Source organism: Syngnathus floridae, chromosome 1 (assembly GCF_059516105.1).
Source record: "Syngnathus floridae isolate MCC-2025c chromosome 1, RoL_Sflo_1.0, whole genome shotgun sequence".
Taxonomy (NCBI): domain Eukaryota; kingdom Metazoa; phylum Chordata; class Actinopteri; order Syngnathiformes; family Syngnathidae; genus Syngnathus; species Syngnathus floridae.
Window position 1 is genome coordinate 24157085 of NC_142413.1, and position 17730 is coordinate 24174814.

A 17730-nucleotide genomic window follows, 5' to 3' on the forward strand; every position below is an offset into this window, starting at 1 on the left:
TTTGCCCTTTAGTACTTGCAAATGGAGAAAACCTTCGTCACCTTGTAGCATATACAGATGTGACCGAAAAATAGTCTGACTGAGGCCTCTTGCAAGAGCATATTTATTGAGAGAAAGCAGGGTGGGGGTGAGAGTGGACAAGTTTGGTGGTCACCTCAGCAACTGGTTAATCGGTGCAGAGTCTCAGCTCTTTGTTTTACAAGGTTGTGGAAACAGAAACTAGTGGAGCATTTTAGATAACTAACTAAGCAAGAATGTTTCCACACCATTTGGAAAGTTTCCACAACTGAATGTGGAAACTTTCCAGAGTCAAGGAAAGGTGAAAGGTTTAAACACAGTTAATAATTCTAGTCTACGTTCCAACATAATCATACGATCCAAATAATTTGTCAACCCTTCGTTGTATTTTGAAGTAACTTCAAACAATAAACTACTCGTTAGCCATGGCAGAGAATTGATAGTATTTTGCAGACTGTAGTCACTCTAAGGCAAACCTAGGCAAATTACGGCCCGCGGGCCACATCCGGCCCTTTGTGCGTCCCTGTCCGGCGCGCATGAGGCCAATCGTAATTTAAAAAAAAAAAAATGTGTCGTGCGTACAATACAACTGTTTCACTTTTATTTTGAAAGGCGTCGCACTTCCGTGTAGCGTCTGTGTATGTGAGCTGTGCGTGAAGATGAACAGTGCGAAGTAAAGTTGACAAGAAGCGCCGTGTTTTCAACAAGACATGGACTGCCAAGTATTTCTTTACAGAAATGAAAGGTAAAGCCATGTGCCTGATTTGTGGTACACAGGTCGCTGTGTTTAAAGAATATAATTTGAGTCGCCACGACACGACCAAGCATGAGAAAAAATACATCTGTCTGATAAACAGGGCGCATCAGAGGCTGATGCGTTGCTAGCAAAACTGCAAGCCCAACAAGGACTTTTTATCAAACTTCACACCCAGAGATGGAGCGGCTATGTCATTTGAGGAAACGTTAAAGAAGTTAAGAATAAATTGTACTGCTTAATAATTGTTTTTTTATTTGACCTTTACACCACAATTTCACATAGCTTAATATAAATATAAACAGAATAATTGTATTCTTCTAATTACCAGTACCAACTATTTAAAATAAATAATTTAGTGCATTTTACAATGGAAGAAAATTGAGCAGGTTTAAGTTATCGTAGGTGTGGCCCTCTGACACAACTCATGTTTTTCATGTGGCCCCTTGGAAAAATTAATTGCCCACCCCTGCTCTAAGGTGACAAACAATTTCAACACAACAATGCAATCAAATTAACACTACAGTGACTTTGTCAAAGAGTGTCGTTCATGTAAATATGAAATCATAATAGAACTTTTGCCTCCTATATCTGCCATTTGCACCAACAACTTTAGTGGGAGGGGTTGCGTCACTTTGCCTGAACGAATGACTCCCAGAAAGAAAGAAAGAAAAAATACAGCTCGTACCACTGTTGGAAAAATTCAGCGGTTTTGAAACCATGACTTTTTCAAACAATGGTAACTGGTGCATGATCAACCACAGTTGTGTATTCAAGTGGGTGTGAGTGTTTTTTTTAATAGTATTTTTTAATATATGTTTTGCAACATGGTAAATCATTTGACCTATATACAATGTTGTGAATATCATATTTTTGAGGTGAGAATATTGGCGCTTGTTATATGTGACTGAACCTACAGCCTGTCACAACAGCTCCATTAATGATCTATAGTTCTTTTACCTTCCACTGTTCTCTGCCATCAAGTATTCTTTTTGCATTTCCATTATTACAGGCATGATACTATTTGGCAGAAAGTATCAATGTCTAAACAGCATCTCCCCGGATGGCAGAGAGGAACAAGAATCTCCGCTAAAATTCAATACAATGAAACAAGAGAGAGGACTAAAAAAACATGCATAGAATCCAATCACCCCTCCGTGAGTTGTCACTTTATCGTGGTGGAGGGGTTTGCGTGCCCCTATGATCCTAGGAGCCATGTTGCCTGGGGCTTCATGCCCCTGGTCGGGTCGCCCATGGCAAAAGGGTCCTAGGTGAGGGGCCAGACAAAGCACGGCTCAGAAGACCCCTTATGATGAATAAAATATATGGACCTAGTTTTCCCTCACCCGGACGTGGGTCACCGGGGCCCCCCTCTGGAGCCAGGCCTGGAGGAGGGGCTCGAAGGCGAGCGCCTGGTGGCCGGGCCTTCACCCATGGGGCCCGGCCGGGCACAGCCCGAAAAGAAAACATGGGTCCTCCTTCCCATGGGCTCACCTCCTGTAAGAGGGGCCAAAGGGGTCAGGTGCAAAGCGAGCTGGGCAGTGGCCAAAGGCAGGGACCTTGGCGGTCCAATCCCCGGCTGCAGAAGCTGGCTCTTGGGACATGGAATGTCACCTCTCTGGCTGGAAAGGCGCCCGAGCTGGTGTGTGAGGCAGAAAAGTTCAGACTAGACATAGTCGGACTTGCCTCCACACATAGTTTGGGCTCTGGTACAAGCCCTCTCGAGAGGGGCTGGACTCTCTTCCACTCTGGAGTTGCCCACGGTGAGGGGTGTCGACCAAGTGTGGGCATACTTATTGCCCCCCGGCTGGGCGCCTGCACATTGGGGTTCAACCTGGTGAACGAGAGGGTAGCCTCCCTCCGTGGGGTGATGGGCCCTGACTGTTGTTTGTGCCTATGCACCGAACAGCAACTCAGAGTACCCACCCTTTTTGGGGTCATTAGAACAGGCATGTCCGAAGTCCGGCCCACGGGCCAAATCCAGCCCCCGGTCATATTTCATACGGCCCACAGCTTCGGTCTTATAATGTATTATTCATGGCCCGCCTGCACTGTCAAACTGAATAAAAAAAAAAAAATCATGAAACTTGAAACTGTAATTCCTCCTATTACCAAAAGGTGGCAGCACCAGCCCTCGCCGCTCATTTCTGCCATGGCGACTGCAAAGAAAACGAGGAAAGTTGACATTGAGGGCCGTCGCTTTCAAGAGAAATGGGAATTACAATACTTTTTCACTGAAAACCAAGGCAATTGTGTTTGTCTAATTCGTAAAGAGACTGTTGCCTTGTTTAAGGATTTCAACCTAAAGAGACACCATCAGACTAAACATGCAACACATACGACAAGCTAACAGGGAGTGACCGCGCTGATAAAGTGAAGCAGCTTCAAGCTGAACTGGCATCACAGCAGCGATTCATCACGTGGGGCTGTGAGTCAAAAGTAAATCAAAAGTAAAAATTACTTAATATTAAATATTACGAAGTGGCCACTACAGTTGAAGTTATGAACCTGTAGACGTGACACAAACTATTACTTTCTGAAAAATATTGTAAATGACGAGCAAAATTCAGTTGTTTTAAGTTTTAATAATAACAGACAACTTTGCATTAGGCGGCTCGGTGGCGCACTGGGTAGCACGTCCGCCTCACAGTTAGGAGGGTGCGGGTTCGATTCCACCTCCGGCCCTCCCTGTGTGTAGTTTGCATGTTCTCCCCGGGCCCACGTGGGTTTTCTCCGGGCACGCCGGTTTCCTCCCACATTCCAAAAACATGCTTGGTAGGCCGATTAAAGACTCCAAATTGTCCCTATGTGTGAGTACGATTGGTTGTCTGTCTCTGTGTGCCCTGCGATTGGCTGGCAACCAGTTCAGGGTGCCCACCGCCTACTGCCCGATGATGGCTGGGATAGGCTCCAGCATGCCCGCGACCCCCGTGGGGACTAAGCGGTTCAGAAAATGGATGGATGGATGAACTTTGCATTACTTATAACTCCTGTTTAAAATGTTCATGAGGCAAAAATAGTTTTAAACTCATGTAAATTTAAGGTATTTCATACAGTTTGTTCAATGTTATCTGACTCTTCAGATATAAATGAAAGGCAGAATTTGTGTTTTTAGAGTTCTTCACATCTACCTTATATTTGCTTATTTGTCATTTAAAAATAAAGACTCTTGTAAATTAAATTATTTCATACAGTTTGTTCAATGTTATATGACTTCAGATATGAATGAAAGGCAGAAATTGTGTTTTAAAGTTGTTCACATCTGCCTGAGTGGCTTATATTTGGTTATTTTGTCATTTAAAAAATAAAGACAATTGGGACAATGAAATTTGTTTCATAACAGTATGTATTTGCATGAAATTTCTGTAGTTAAAAAATGTCTGAAAAAAGTATTGGCCCCCGGGCCCCTTCACTTTATCAAATCTGGCCCTCCTTGCAAAAAGTTTTGACACCCCTGCCTTAGAGGAAGTGCTAGAGATCGCTCCTTCTGGGGACTTTATCGTTCTACTGGGTAACTATAATGCTCACGTGGGCAATGACAGTGAGACCTGGAAGGGCGTGATTGTCCGGAAGAGCTTCAACTCCCACCTCCGGCAGAGCTTTTCCCACGTCCCGGGGGAGGCGGGGGACATTGAGTCTGAGGGGACCATGTTCCGCGCCTCCATTGTTGAGGCGGCCGACCGGAGCTGTGGCCGTAAGGTTGTTGGTGCCTGTCGTGGCGGCAAGCCCCGAACCCGCTGGTGGACACCGGCGGTAAGGGATGCCGTCAAGCTGAAGAAGGAGTCCTATCGGGCCGTTTTGGCCTGCGGGACTCCGGAGGCAGCTGACAGGTACCGGATGGCCAAGCGGAACGCGGCTTCGGCGGTTGCTGAGGCAAAAACCCGGGCGTGGGAGGAGTTTGGTGAGGCCATGGAGAATGACTTCCGTACGGCTTCGAGGAAATTCTGGTCCACCATCCGGCATCTCAGGAGGGGGAAGCAGTGCAACGTCAACACTGTTTACAGTGGGGATGGCGTGCTGCTGACCTCGACTCGGGACGTCGTGAGTCGGTGGGGAGAATACTTCGAAGACCTCCTCAATTCCACCTACATGCCTTGAGGAAGCAGGGCCTGGAGACTCTGAGGCGGATTCTCCAATCTCTGGGGTCGAAGTCACTGAGGTAGTTAAAAAACTCCTCGGTGGCAAGGCCCCGGGGGTGGATGAGATCCACCCGGAGTTCTTAAAGGCTCTGGATGTTGTGGGGATGTCATGGCTGACACGCCTCTACAACGTTGTGTGGACATCGGGGACAGTGCCTCTGGATTGGCAGACTGGGGTGGTGGTTCCCCTCTTTAAGAAGGGGGACCGGAGGGTGTGTTCCAATTACAGGGGAATCACACTCCTCAGCCTCCCTGGTAAGGTCTATTCAGGGGTGCTGGAGAGGAGGGTCCGTCGGGAGGTCGAACCTCGGATTCAGGAGGAGCAGTGTGGCTTTCGTCCTGGCCGTGGAACAGTGGACCGGCTCTACACCCTCGGCAGGATCCTTGAAGGGGCATGGGAGTCTGCCCAACCAGTCCACGTGTTTTGTGGACTTGGAGAAGGCGTTCGACCGTGTCCCTCGGGAAGTTCTCTGGATGGTGCTTCGGGAGTACGGGGTGCCAAGCCAACTGATAAGGGCGGTTCAGTCCCTTTATCACCAATGTCAGAGTTTGGTTTGCATTTCCGGCAGTCATTCGCATTCGTTCCCAGTGATGGTTGGACTCCGCCTTTGTCACCAATTCTGTTCATAACTTTTATGGACAGAATTTCTAGGCGCAGCCGAGGCGTTGAGGGTGTCCGGTTTGGGGACCTCAGCATTGCGTCTCTGCTTTTACCAGACGACGTGGTGCTGTTGGCTTCTACAAGCCGTGATCTCCAGCTCTCACTGGAGCGGTTTGCAGCCGAGTGTGAAGCGGTCGGGATGAGGGTCAGCACCTCCAAATCCGAGTCCACGGTCATCAGTCGGATTAGGGTGGAATGCCCTCTCCAGCTTGGGGATGAGATCCTGCCCCAAGTGGAGGAGTTCAAGTATCTTGGGGTCTTGTTCATGAGTGAGGGCAGGATGGAGCGCGAGATTGACAGGCGGATCGGTGCAGCGTCAGCAGTAATGCGGACTCTGTACCGGTCTGTCGTGGTGAAGAGAGAGCTGAGCCAAAAGGCAAAGCTCTCAATTTACCGGTCGATCTATGCTCCTACCCTCACCTATGGTCACGAGCTATTGGTCATGACCGAAAGAACGAGATCCAGGATACAAGCGGCCGAAATGAGTTTCCTCCGCAGGGTGTCCAGGCTCTCCCTTAGAGATAAGGTGAGAAGCTCAGTCATCCAGGAGAGACTCGGAGTAGAGCCGCTACTCCTCCTCGTTCAGAGGAGGAGCCAGATGAGGTGGCTCGGGCATCTCATCAGGATGCCTCTTGGACGCCTCCCTGGGGAGGTCTTCCGGGCATGTCCCACCAGTAGGAGACCTCGTGGACGACTCAGAATGCGCTGGAGAGACTATGTCTCTCAGCTGGCCTGGGAATGTCTTGGGATACCCCGGGATGAGCTGGATGAAGTGGCTAGGGAGAGGGAAGTCTGGGAGTCCCTTCTAAAGCTGCTGCCCCCGCGACCCGACCCCGGATAAGCGGAAGAAGATGGATAGATGGATGGAGATTCCAATCATTCTAGTACTTCACGGTGTCTTGCCAGTAAAGAGGTGGGAGTCAAAAATATTACTATTATTGTGGCAACTTCGAAAAATTCATTACCCACTGAGACCAATTGGTTTCGGGAATGTATTTACAGGTGTTGAACTAGTGTTGCCACCCGTCCCGGATTCTCCTGGTTGTCCCGGATTTTTAAGATTCGAGATTCAAAAATTTTTATTCGCCATGTTTGAGCGGATCAAACAAGGAATATGACTTTGGTACATCACAGCCTCTGTTCAACATTTTGGTGACTAACAACACTCAGGACATGTGCGAAAATTGACAAATATTCTCAAACATCCCCTGATCTTAAACTCCCAGGAGGGCAAGGAAAAACTCCAACTAGGGGAAATGAGAAACCTTGAGAAGAGACCATAGATGGGAGGATCCCTCTTCTAGGATGACCAGGCTGCAATGGATGCAGAGTGGACACATAGTACGCATAACACAGACAATTCAAAATAGGTGTGGAGAGCAGGATGTTATTTCACAGCAATGACTCTGAGACTCCAAGAGTGGTGTGAGTTCATCAGAGCAACTGCCTGGGGAAAGAAGTTGTCTCTGTGTCTGCTGGTTTTGGCGTACAGAGCTCTATAACGCCATCCGGAGGGGAGTAGTTCGAACAGACTGCAACCTGGGTGAGAAGGGCCTCTAGAGAATTTACTTGAACGTTTGCTGGTCCTGGACAGGTACAAGTCCTGGATAGATGGGAGGTTGATTCCAATCATCTTTTCTGCAGTCCTGATTATCCGTTGCAGTCTGTGCTTGTCTTGTTTGGAGGCCAATCCAAACCAGACAGTGGTGGAGGTGCAGAGGATGGACTGGATGATGGCAGTATAGAAGGTCTTCAGCAGCTCCCGCGGCAGGTTGAACTTCCTGAACTGTCTCATAAAGTACAGCCTCTGCTGGGCCTTCTTCCGGACAGAGTCTATATTGCCGGTCCATTTCAGGTCCTGAGAGATTGTGGTTCCTAGGAACTTGAAGGTGTCTGTGGAGAGAATAGTATTACTGCGGATAGTGAGGGATGAAAGTGGTGAAGGGTCTCGCCTAAAGTCCACTGTCATCTCCATGTTCTTGAGCGGGTTCAGCTCCAGGTGGTTTTGGCTGCACTAGTGGACCAGCCGCTCCACCTCCTGTCTGTACGCAGTCTCGTCACCGTCCTGGATCAGTCCGATGAGAGTGGTGTCGTCTGCATACATCAGGAGGTTCACAGAAGTGTCGCCTGAGGACCAATTGTTAGTGTAGAGAGAGAAGAGCAGTGAGGAGAGGGCGCACCCCTGAGGGGCGCCAGTATTGGTGGTCCGGGTGTTGAATGTGATGGTCCCCAGCCTCACACGCTGTCTCCTGTTGGTCAGGAAGCTGTTGATCCACTGACAGGTGGAGGCAGGCACCGCGAGCTGGATGAGCTTCTGTTAGAGGATGTCAGGAGCAATGGTGTTGAACGCCGAGCTGAAGTCCACAAACAGGATCCTGGCGTACGGTCCTGGGGTGTCCAGATGGTGCAGGATGTAGTGCAGTCCCATGTTGACCGCATCGTCCACCGACCTGTTTACTCAGTAGGCAAACTGGAGGAGGTCAAGCAGGGTGGTTCAGGTGGTTCAACACTAACCTCTCGAAAGATTTCATGACCACAAATGTCAGAGCGACAGGTCTATATCATTCAAACCTATGATGGCGGGCTTCATGGTCTGTCCCGGAAAAAAAAAAAATCCAGGACCCGTTGTGTGAAATGTGTATTTCAGTTTAATTGTGTCACGTGCCTGTGGCACCTGCCATTTGACCACGCCCCTAATCCATACCTGCTTGTTAGTCTCCCTAGTTAAACCCTGTCATCCGGTCATGTCTTTGTCAGTTTGTTCCTGTATGCCACCCATTTTCTCCTTGTGCTTCGTGCCTGTCAGCCTGTGCTTTTCCCCTGTTGCCGACCGCTTCCGAATGCCCCCTACCCTGACCGATTGCCCGCCTTTGACCACGCTCTGATCGCCGCCTGCCTCAACTCCCTGCTTGTTGCTACGTTGCGCTCTTCTGCTCAGCCTCACCAGCCAGACGGGCAGTCCAGCTTTCCACTTCCCCTTTCCCCTATTCAAGAAAGATTCATGCTGCATTCCTGACAAATTGTAGCGTGCCTATGTCTATAAACTTGTGCACATTGTATTGTTCTTATATGTAACAAAGACGTCTCACACATAATCGTTATAAGTATGTTCTCTTTTATGTCCGTCAAAGATCTGGTGGTACACTTTATGGCAGCCGTCACGCTCCTTCCCCTGCTCTCTTTACGACAGTTACTGCCAGGGCCCGACTGGGAGATTTTTTTCAGGCCAGGAGTCAGTTATGTAACTAGGCCACCCTGGCCTTGCCCACACGTGCATGTTCACACCCACACTTAAATGCATGAACAAATCTGTAACTTTTCTGTATTTGGCCGCGTCCTCCTCCAGCACCCTTCTTTTTACTGTCCCTCTTTCCTCTTTTTTTTACCACGTTCGAAGTCCATTATCCTCACTTGCACTGCTCCCTAACTACAGCAGACGGAACTTGACAGTAACACGCCCCTCCCTCCACACGCGCTCTGTGTGGTTGATACGGACTGTGGGGGTGGGTGTTAATTCATATAAATCAATAGTCTTTCCCTCCTCACATGCTCCTGGTCTGAGTGGCCTGGCCTGTCTCTCTGAGAGGCGCGCTGCCGCCCCGGCTGACTTAAAAAAAGAAAACAGAGACGCAGGCCAGCAGCCCAATCCTCGGCCGGCGCTTTGGGAATACTCCCGGTTCTCCCGATGGTCAATCCGGGCGTGGTTACTGCTATCAGTACACCTTCCCCCTCCATGAAAACAACATATTTTTGAAAGAACTTATTATGAAAAATACCCCCACAATGATAGGTATATGAAACAAGCAAAGTAGGTATATGAAACAAGCAAAGTAAACTGAGCATTTAAAACATCAGCATATCATTTAAGAACACATCTGCAAGTGGATTATGAAAGCTACCCACCCCACAAGAGTCAGTGATTGTCATTCTTAGTGGTCCATCTCTACAGGTTCAGTTTAACCACAGGCTTTTTACAGGCAGTTTAACCACAGGCTTTCTGGTCAGACCTGCGCAGCTGAACGGGCTGGTGCGTCATCTCGGAGTTGTCCCTTCCTCTCACGTCTGTGTTACACAGAACATCTGTTGCATTGTCACGATCCTGTCCTTCATCTTCGTGCTCTCTTGCGCTTATCTCTGACTCGCTTGGCCTGTTCTCCTGCCTGGACTCATCCTGTGGTTGCCATGGCTCCTAGGTTTTCAGTAGATGCCTCCTGTTTCTGCGATAGACCACCATTTCCTGTCATGACATTGTATGACCTGGGAACAACTTTTTGCAACACGACGGCTCTACGATCTCGCGACCCAGGTCCTTCCATGCGAAATAACTCCTTCTCCTGCAGTGGCACTAGAAGAAGGGTGTTCAAACTTTTTGCAAGGAGGTCCAGATTTCATAAAGTGAAGGGGCACGGGGGCCAACAGATTTTTCGGACATTTTCTAACTACAAATATTTCATGCAAATACATACTGTTATGAAACATATTTCATTGTCCCAATTGTCTTTATTTTTAAATGACAAATAAGCAAATATAAGGTAGATGTGAAGAACTCTAAAAACACAAATTCTGCCTTTCATTTATATCTGAAGAGTCAGATAACATTGAACAAACTGTATGAAATACCTTAAATTTACATGAGTTTAAAACTATTTTTGCCTCATGAATATTTTAAATAGGATTTGTAAGTAATACAAAGTTGGCTGTTACTATTAAAACTTAAAACAAGTGAATTTTGCGCTTGTCATTTACAATATCTTTCAGAAAGTAATGGTTTGTGTCACGTCTACAGGTTCATAACATCAACAGTATTAACATGGCGACTTCGTAATATTTAATATTAAGTAATATTGACTTTTGATTTACTTTTGACTCACGGCCCCGTGTGAAGAATTACTGTTGTGATGCCAGTTCAGCTTGGAGCTGCTTCACTTTATCAGAGCGGTCACTCCCTGTTAGCTTGTCGTATGTGTTAGCACAGGGGTCACCAACCTTTCTTAAACCGAGAGCTACTTCCTGGGTACTGATTAAGGCAAAGTGCTACCAGTTTGACACACACTTCTGAAAGAGCCACCACTTTCTGAACCGCTTAGTCTGAACGGGAGTCGCGGGCGTGCTGGAGCCTATCCCAGCCGTCAACGGGCAGTAGGCGGGGGACACCCTGAACCGGTTGCCAGCCAATCGCAGGGCACACAGAGACAAACAACCCTTCGCACTCGCACTCACACCTAGGGACAATTTGGAGTGCTCAATCGGCCTACCAAGCATGTTTTTGGGATGTGGGAGGAAACCAGAGTGCCCGGAGAAAACCCACACGGGCCCGGGGAGAACATGCAAACTCCACACAGGGAGGGCTGGAGGTGGAATCGAACCCGCACCCTCCTAACTGTGAGGCGGACGTGCTACCCAGTGCTCCACCGAGCCCTTCAGAAAACCGCTGTCAGTAAATACAGTTTGTCACTACATCAGTAAGTGCGGGTTAAAACTCTACCCTGCAAAGCAAAAGCCGTTTATGAACAACACCCAGAAACGCTGCCGGGTTCTCTGGGCCCAAGCTCATGTAAAATGGACTGATGCACAATGGAAAAGTGTTTTGTGATCTGACGAGTCCACTTTTCAAACTGTTTTTGGAAACACTGGACGTCGTGTCCTCTGGACCAAAGAGGAAGCGGACCATCCGGACTGTTATCAACGCAAAGTTCAAAAGCCAGCATCTGTGATGGTATGGTGGTGCATTATTACCCATGGCATGGGTGACTTACATTTCTGTGAAGGCAACATAAATACTGAAAAGTACATACAGATTTTGGAGCAACATATGCTGCCATCCAAGCGACGTCTTTTTCATGGATGCCACTGCTTATTTCAGCAAGATAATGCCAAGCCACATTCTGCACGTGTTACAACAGTGTGGCTTAGAAGTAAAAGAGTCCAGGTTCTCCACTGGCCCGCTTGCAGTCCAGACCTGTCTCCCATTGTAAATGAGTGGCGCATTATGAAGTGTAAAATACGACAGGGAAGGCCCCGGACTGTTGAACAACTGAAGCAATTCATTAAGCAAGAATGGGAAAGAATTCCGCATGAGAAGCTAAGAGAATTAGTCTTCTCTCTTCCAGAACATTTATTAAGTCTTATTAAAAGGAAAGGTGATGTAACGAAGTGGTAAAAATGCCCTTTCCCAACTTCTACTGCACGTGTTGCAGCCATGAAATTCCAAGTTAATTATTATCTGCAAAATGAAATAAAGTTTATGAGTTTGAGCGTTAAATATGTTGTCTTTGTAGTGTATTCAATTGAATATAGGTTGAAAAGGATTTTCAAATCATTGTATTTTGGTTTTATTTACATTTTACACAAATTCCCAACTTCAAAACCGAATCTGGTTTGTACATCAATGATTGTACATCATTCTCTCACGTATTCTTGCAGGGCTTGGCTGTGATTGCTGTGATAAAATTCCTCCCGGTGTCGCCCCTATCAAGCGGTGTAGTCCGCTGAATAGGATGATTTTGCATTGAACTTCATGCCCTTCTTCAAAGACAGTCTCACTTCAAAGCTATGTGAGCAAATAGGCTGCAGCTCTCATATGTACACATATACTAGATGTATACTAGATGTATGCAATCAATGCGTGTGCATCCATTTTGAATTTGTGTCCAATGTCAAGTTTTTTTTTTTTAAACAAAACACTAAATTCTAAGGATCTAGAGCAGGGGTCCCCAACCCCCGGTTCGCGGACCGGTACCGGTCCATGGGTCACTTGGTACCAGGCCGCCAAGCTGCACATATTTTTTTTTTTTTTTTTTTATCGACAATCCATTCAGGTCAAACGCTCCTCCTGGTCACGTGACATGTTTCCCCAGTCGAGCCCGCAGAGCTAGCAAAAAATGAGTAAAAATGTATTTTGAAAAATATAAAGAAATTGGTGATTCTCTCCCAATTACATCCGTTGGTTCAGGTCAAGAGACAGAGATGTTTGGAAAGCTTCTTCAGAAAGGGAATGAGGAGACGGAGGAAGAAGAGGCTACGACTTCTAAGAAAAGGAAAGCTGCATTTAAAAGAAAATTTCTGGAGTCCTACTTAAAATATGGATTTATCGCCACAGGTGACTCTGACGCGCCAAGCCCGCTCTGTATGATATATGGCGACAGGCTAGCTAACGAGGCAATGAAACCTTCAAAACTGCTTCGGCACATGGAGACCAAGCATCCTGCATTAAAAGACAACCCTTAACCACATCGGGTGTCATTGTCTCCGATTACGCCGGCTCGTTTCTGAGAAACAAGCTCAGTGCTCTCACTAATTCAACGTAATGGTGAGTTTTATTATTATGTCGTTTATACTTGTTTTTATGCCAGTCGTATCCCTTTATTTTGGAGGGAAAGGGAAATGGTGGAGGGCCGAAGCGGCGCACGGGCGAGGCTGAGCTCGTCAGGTGTGGATAGCCGGATGGCAAGCCAGGGGAAGGAGCTGGCGGCTGGACTTCGCGCTGGCAATGACTGGACGTGGTGGACGGGTGATCTCCAAGGAGAGCAACTGCGGACTGACAAGGTAGCACTGAACAGACAGGAACAGGACCGAATCATACAGAAACGGGGAGTCAATCATCCAAGGACTGGTGTGCACGGAGACATCACGAGACAAGCTGACAAGGATTGTTGTGCTGCCTGTGCTAATATAGTGCTCTCAATGAGCCCGTGACAGGTGATCCCGGTGAGTGGGGGGCGTGGCTGGATGACACCGACGCGTGACAGACACCCCCCCACAAGGAACGACTCCCGACATTCCCAGGAACAGCCCCCCCAACACTGAATGGGCAGGCGGGGGGAATCAATACTTCGTTGATGTATCAGAATTGGCAGCCGACGTCGAAGCAGCAGATGCGGGTGCAGGAGGCGGCAAGGCCGGGGCGTGGTGCAGCGGCGGACCCTCCCCACAGGCCATCTCACTCCGGCACGGACACCCACGCCGGGGGCCCGGCTGGTCCGGATGGAGGCGGTGGAACTCCGCGACATGTGAGGGGTCGAGGATCCAGCGGCTTGGCACCCAGGAGCTGTGCGAATCATCGTACCCCTCCCAATCCACAAGGTACTGGAGCCCGCAGTCATGACGCCGCGACCGGAGCAAGGAGCGGACGGTCTAGGCCGGCTCTCCCTCAACGAACCGGGGCGGCGGCGGAGCAGACGCCGCAGCCAAGGGACTCTCAAACACGGGTCTCACCCGAGAGACGTGGAACGTGGGATGGACCTTCATGGAGCTAGGAAGGTGCAGACGAACAGCAGACGGGTTGATTACCTTGAATATGGGGAAGGGACCAACGAAGCGGGGCGCCAGCTTGTGGGATTCCGTGTGCAGTGGCAGATCCCGTGATGAGAGCCACACTCGCTGTCCCACGCTGTACGACGGAGCTGGCGACCGATGCTTATTGGCCTGGCGAGCGTAGCCGGAGACAGAGCGGAGGAGAGAGAGCCGAGCCCTCACCCAGGCCCGATGACAGAGGCGGACACAACCGAAGCCGACGGGCACGTCGCGCTCTGCTCCTGGTGGGTGAACAAGGGCGGTTGATAACCAAACACACAAAGAAAAGGTGACAGACCTCTGGCCGAGCTGGGAAGGGCATTGTGGGCATATTCCACCCAGGGGAAGCTGTTTGGCCCACCCGCGCTGATCTCCAGCGGCCATGCACCGGAGAGCCTTGCCCACCTCCTGGTTCAGACGATCGGTTTGCCCATTCGACTGTGGATGGAACCCAGAGGAGAGGCTGGCCGTGGCACCAAGGAGCCGGCAGAATTCCGCCCAGAAGACGGAAGAGATTTGATGGCCACGGTCCGAGACAATGTCTTGAGGGATGCCGTGGTGCCGAACAACCTCCTGCAACAGAATGGACGCTGTTTGCTGTGCCGACGGGAGATTGGGCAGTGGAATAAAATGGGCCATTTTGCTGAACTGGTCCACGACTGTGAGGACCGCAGTGTTCCCCTCCAAGCATGGAAGCCCTGTGACGAAGATAACCGACAGGTGAGACCAGGGTCGCCGGGGAATGGGCAGAGGCTGGAACAACCCGGCCAGGGGCTGATTAGACGACTTAAAGTGGTTACAGGTAGGGCAGGCTCGGACGTAATCGTGCGTGTCCTCCCTCCAGGCGGCCCACCAGAACCGCTGAGCCACCATGAACCTTGTGCGGGCAGTCCCGGGATGGCAGGTGAGGCGGGAGTTGTGTGCCCATTGAAGGACGGATGACCGCAGGTCCTCGGGGACAAACAGGCGACACTCTGGGCAGTTGCTGTGACCAGGTTGATCGCGCGCCGCAGCCACCACCTGACGACAGGGCCGCCACCCAAACAGACGCCGGAAGGATAGTAGGAATTGGACCCTCCACCTCCTCCCCCCGGGGAACCTCCGCGATAAGGCGTCCGCCTTTGCGTTGCTGGAGGCTGGTCTGTTAGAGAGCGAGAATTTAAACCGGCCAAAAAAAAGGGCCCACTGAGTTTGCCTGGCATTCAGTCTCTTGGCTGATCTCAAGTATTCCAGGTTCCAGTGGTCCGTCCAGATGATGAATGCTGCGATGGCGCCCTCCAACCAGTGCCTCCACTCCTCCAGAGCCAGCTTGACCGCCAGAAGTTCCCGATTGCCGATGTCATAATTTCATTCTGCGGATGACAGGCGGTGAGAAAAGAAAGCACATGGGTGGAGGTGATCATCCTCGTGGCTACGCTGGGACAATACTGCCCCGACTCCCACGTTGGAGGCGTCCACCTCGACCATGATCTGCCTCTCGGGATCGGGCACTCGGAGGATAGGAGCGGACGTAAACCTCCACTTTAATTCCGCAAAGGCGCGTCCTGCCTGGTCTGTCCATTTGTATGGGGAGGCGGGGCTGGTAAGAGCGGTGAGGGGTGCCGCCACGGTGCTGTAGTTGCGGATGAAGTGGCGGTAGAAGTTCGCAAATCCCAAGAACTGTTGTAGCCGCTTGCGTGTTTTGGGAACTGGCCAAGACGTGACTGGCCTCACCTTTTCGGGGTCCATCTCAACGGATCCCTCTCGCACCACGTAGCCGAGAAACTTGACGGAAGACGTGTGGAATTCGCACTTCTCCGCATTAACGTACAAGGAATTCTCAAGGAGACGTCGCAGCACCGCCCTAACATGTTTGATGTGTTCAGAGAGGGAGGAGGAGAAGATGAGAATGTCATCCAGGTACACGAATACGAACTTATTTAACATGTCTTGCAGAACATCGTTGATAAGGGCTTGGAAGACTGCTGGGGCATTGGTGAGCCCAAACAGAACCACCAGGTATTCATAGTGCACACTAGGAGTGTTGAAGGCCGTCTTCCATTCATCTCCCTCCCGGAGAAGTACCAGGTGATAAGCGTTGCGAAGGTCCAGCTTCGTGAATATGGTGGCGCCTTGAAGGCTTTCGAAAGCGGAGGGGAGGAGAGGAAGGGGATAGCGGTTCTTCACGGTGATCTCGTTGATTCCTCGGTAATCAATGCACGGGCGGAGCGTCCCATCACACTTCCCCACGAAGAAAAATCCTGCTCCTGCGGGTGATGAGGATGGCCAAATGATACCGGCAGCCAGAGAGTCCTGGATGTACTCCTTCGTGGCCTTACGCTCAGGGGTAGACAGGGAGTACACGCGACCCTTGGGAGGTGAGGTGCCAGGTAGCAGGTCGATCGCACAATTGTACGACCGATGTGGGGGAAGAGAAGTCGCCTTGGCTTTGCTGAAAACGTCCTTGAGTTCATGGTACTTGTTAGGGTTGATAGATTAGTTTGATCCTATTATTATGTTGGAATGTAACCTGTAATAATTAACCTAATTTGTCCTGTCTTAACAAAGTAGTAGAACAAAGTGCTAAGATCTTTTGAACTGATTGACCAGCTGTAGAGGAAGCAATCAAAGTTGTTCTGTTTACACAACATCGTAAAACAGCCCCCTGCTATGCTTTGACCGGAGGCCAGGGGCTTCAACCCCATCCTGTCCACTCTTTGTCCGAGCTATGAGATACGGCTTTGGTTTGTCCTAGCTATGACATACGGCTTTGGTTTGTCCGAGTCATGAGATACAGCTTTGGTTTGTCCGAGCTATGAGATACGGCTTTGGTTTTTCCGAGCCAAGAAAGGAACCCAGTGGAAGGAACGGGTTAAGAAAAACAGAGCTTATTTTTCTACATTGAAGAAGGGTGTAGATTCTTTTTTGTCCGTTTTTCCAAGCTGTTTGCATGAAAGTTGTGTGGTTGAGTGTGACTGGTAGGATAAATTGACTAAAAAGCAGTTCTAGCATTGATCCACGGCAATAACACAGGCTAGTAATTTGTTGAAAGGTATATTTAAACCTGCATTGAGGATCCTCAAAGAAAAAAAAAATTGAAAAAAAATTGGAAAAACTGAAACTACTAAAACTAAGATGGGAAATAAAAACGGTAAATCTGTAGCTCTTGAAGGAGATGAGAGGTACATGGCGAATAGATTTTCTAATTGTATGCAATACATGCCGAAGTGGAAGAAAAAGTATGGAGTACAAGGAAAGTTGAAAGTTGAAATGTGGAAGAAGTGGTAGAAGTTTTAGAGAGTGTCGCTGGGAAGAAAAGTACCGTATTTGGGAGTGTATTGGTCGACCTTTTTCGATCCAAAATCGACCGAAAAAAATCGACCTCGACTTATACACCGAGTCATAAAATTTAACTTCGTATTCATTGCTTCAAATGTGATGGTAACCAAGGCCGTTTCTCATGCATCTCATTGTGCGTGGGTGTGCGTCCGTCAGGCTCATCAAACAGCGAGAAACGGAATCATTATAAAGCGTTCGTCGCATTAACACGCATCCTCAGCAACAATTTCAAATATTCTCACCTCAATAACGGACATCAAAAGCCAGGCAGCGACGATGACTGCTAGGGGGAAGTACTGGGTATTGAGCGAATGTGCGCGTCAAGCAACGACAATAACTACCGGTACGTAAACATTCAATCGCCATGTCTAAATGAATGTCGTTGGCACTTAGAAAATATTCGCCAAACTTGGCCGGACTTCCAGGGGAAGAGGCCAAATTTTCACTTGTGGTGGCCGACACGGGGAACCAGCCGAGGCGGACACTTTACGGCGGTTGAGTCGTTCGCACTTTGAAAATATTTGCCAAACTTGGCCGGACTTCCAGGG

General features: G+C 49.0%; 1 long non-coding RNA gene across 1 annotated transcript in view; it reads left to right on the plus strand.

Moving 5' to 3' along the window:
* The first annotated feature begins 638 nt into the window (after positions 1 to 638).
* Positions 639 to 17730, plus strand: part of LOC148404712 (uncharacterized) — a 52430-nt gene continuing 35338 nt past the window's right edge. Inside the window, exon 1 of the long non-coding RNA XR_015861346.1 lies at positions 639 to 763. This is a non-coding gene — a long non-coding RNA (uncharacterized LOC148404712). The remainder of the gene's footprint in view (positions 764 to 17730) is intronic.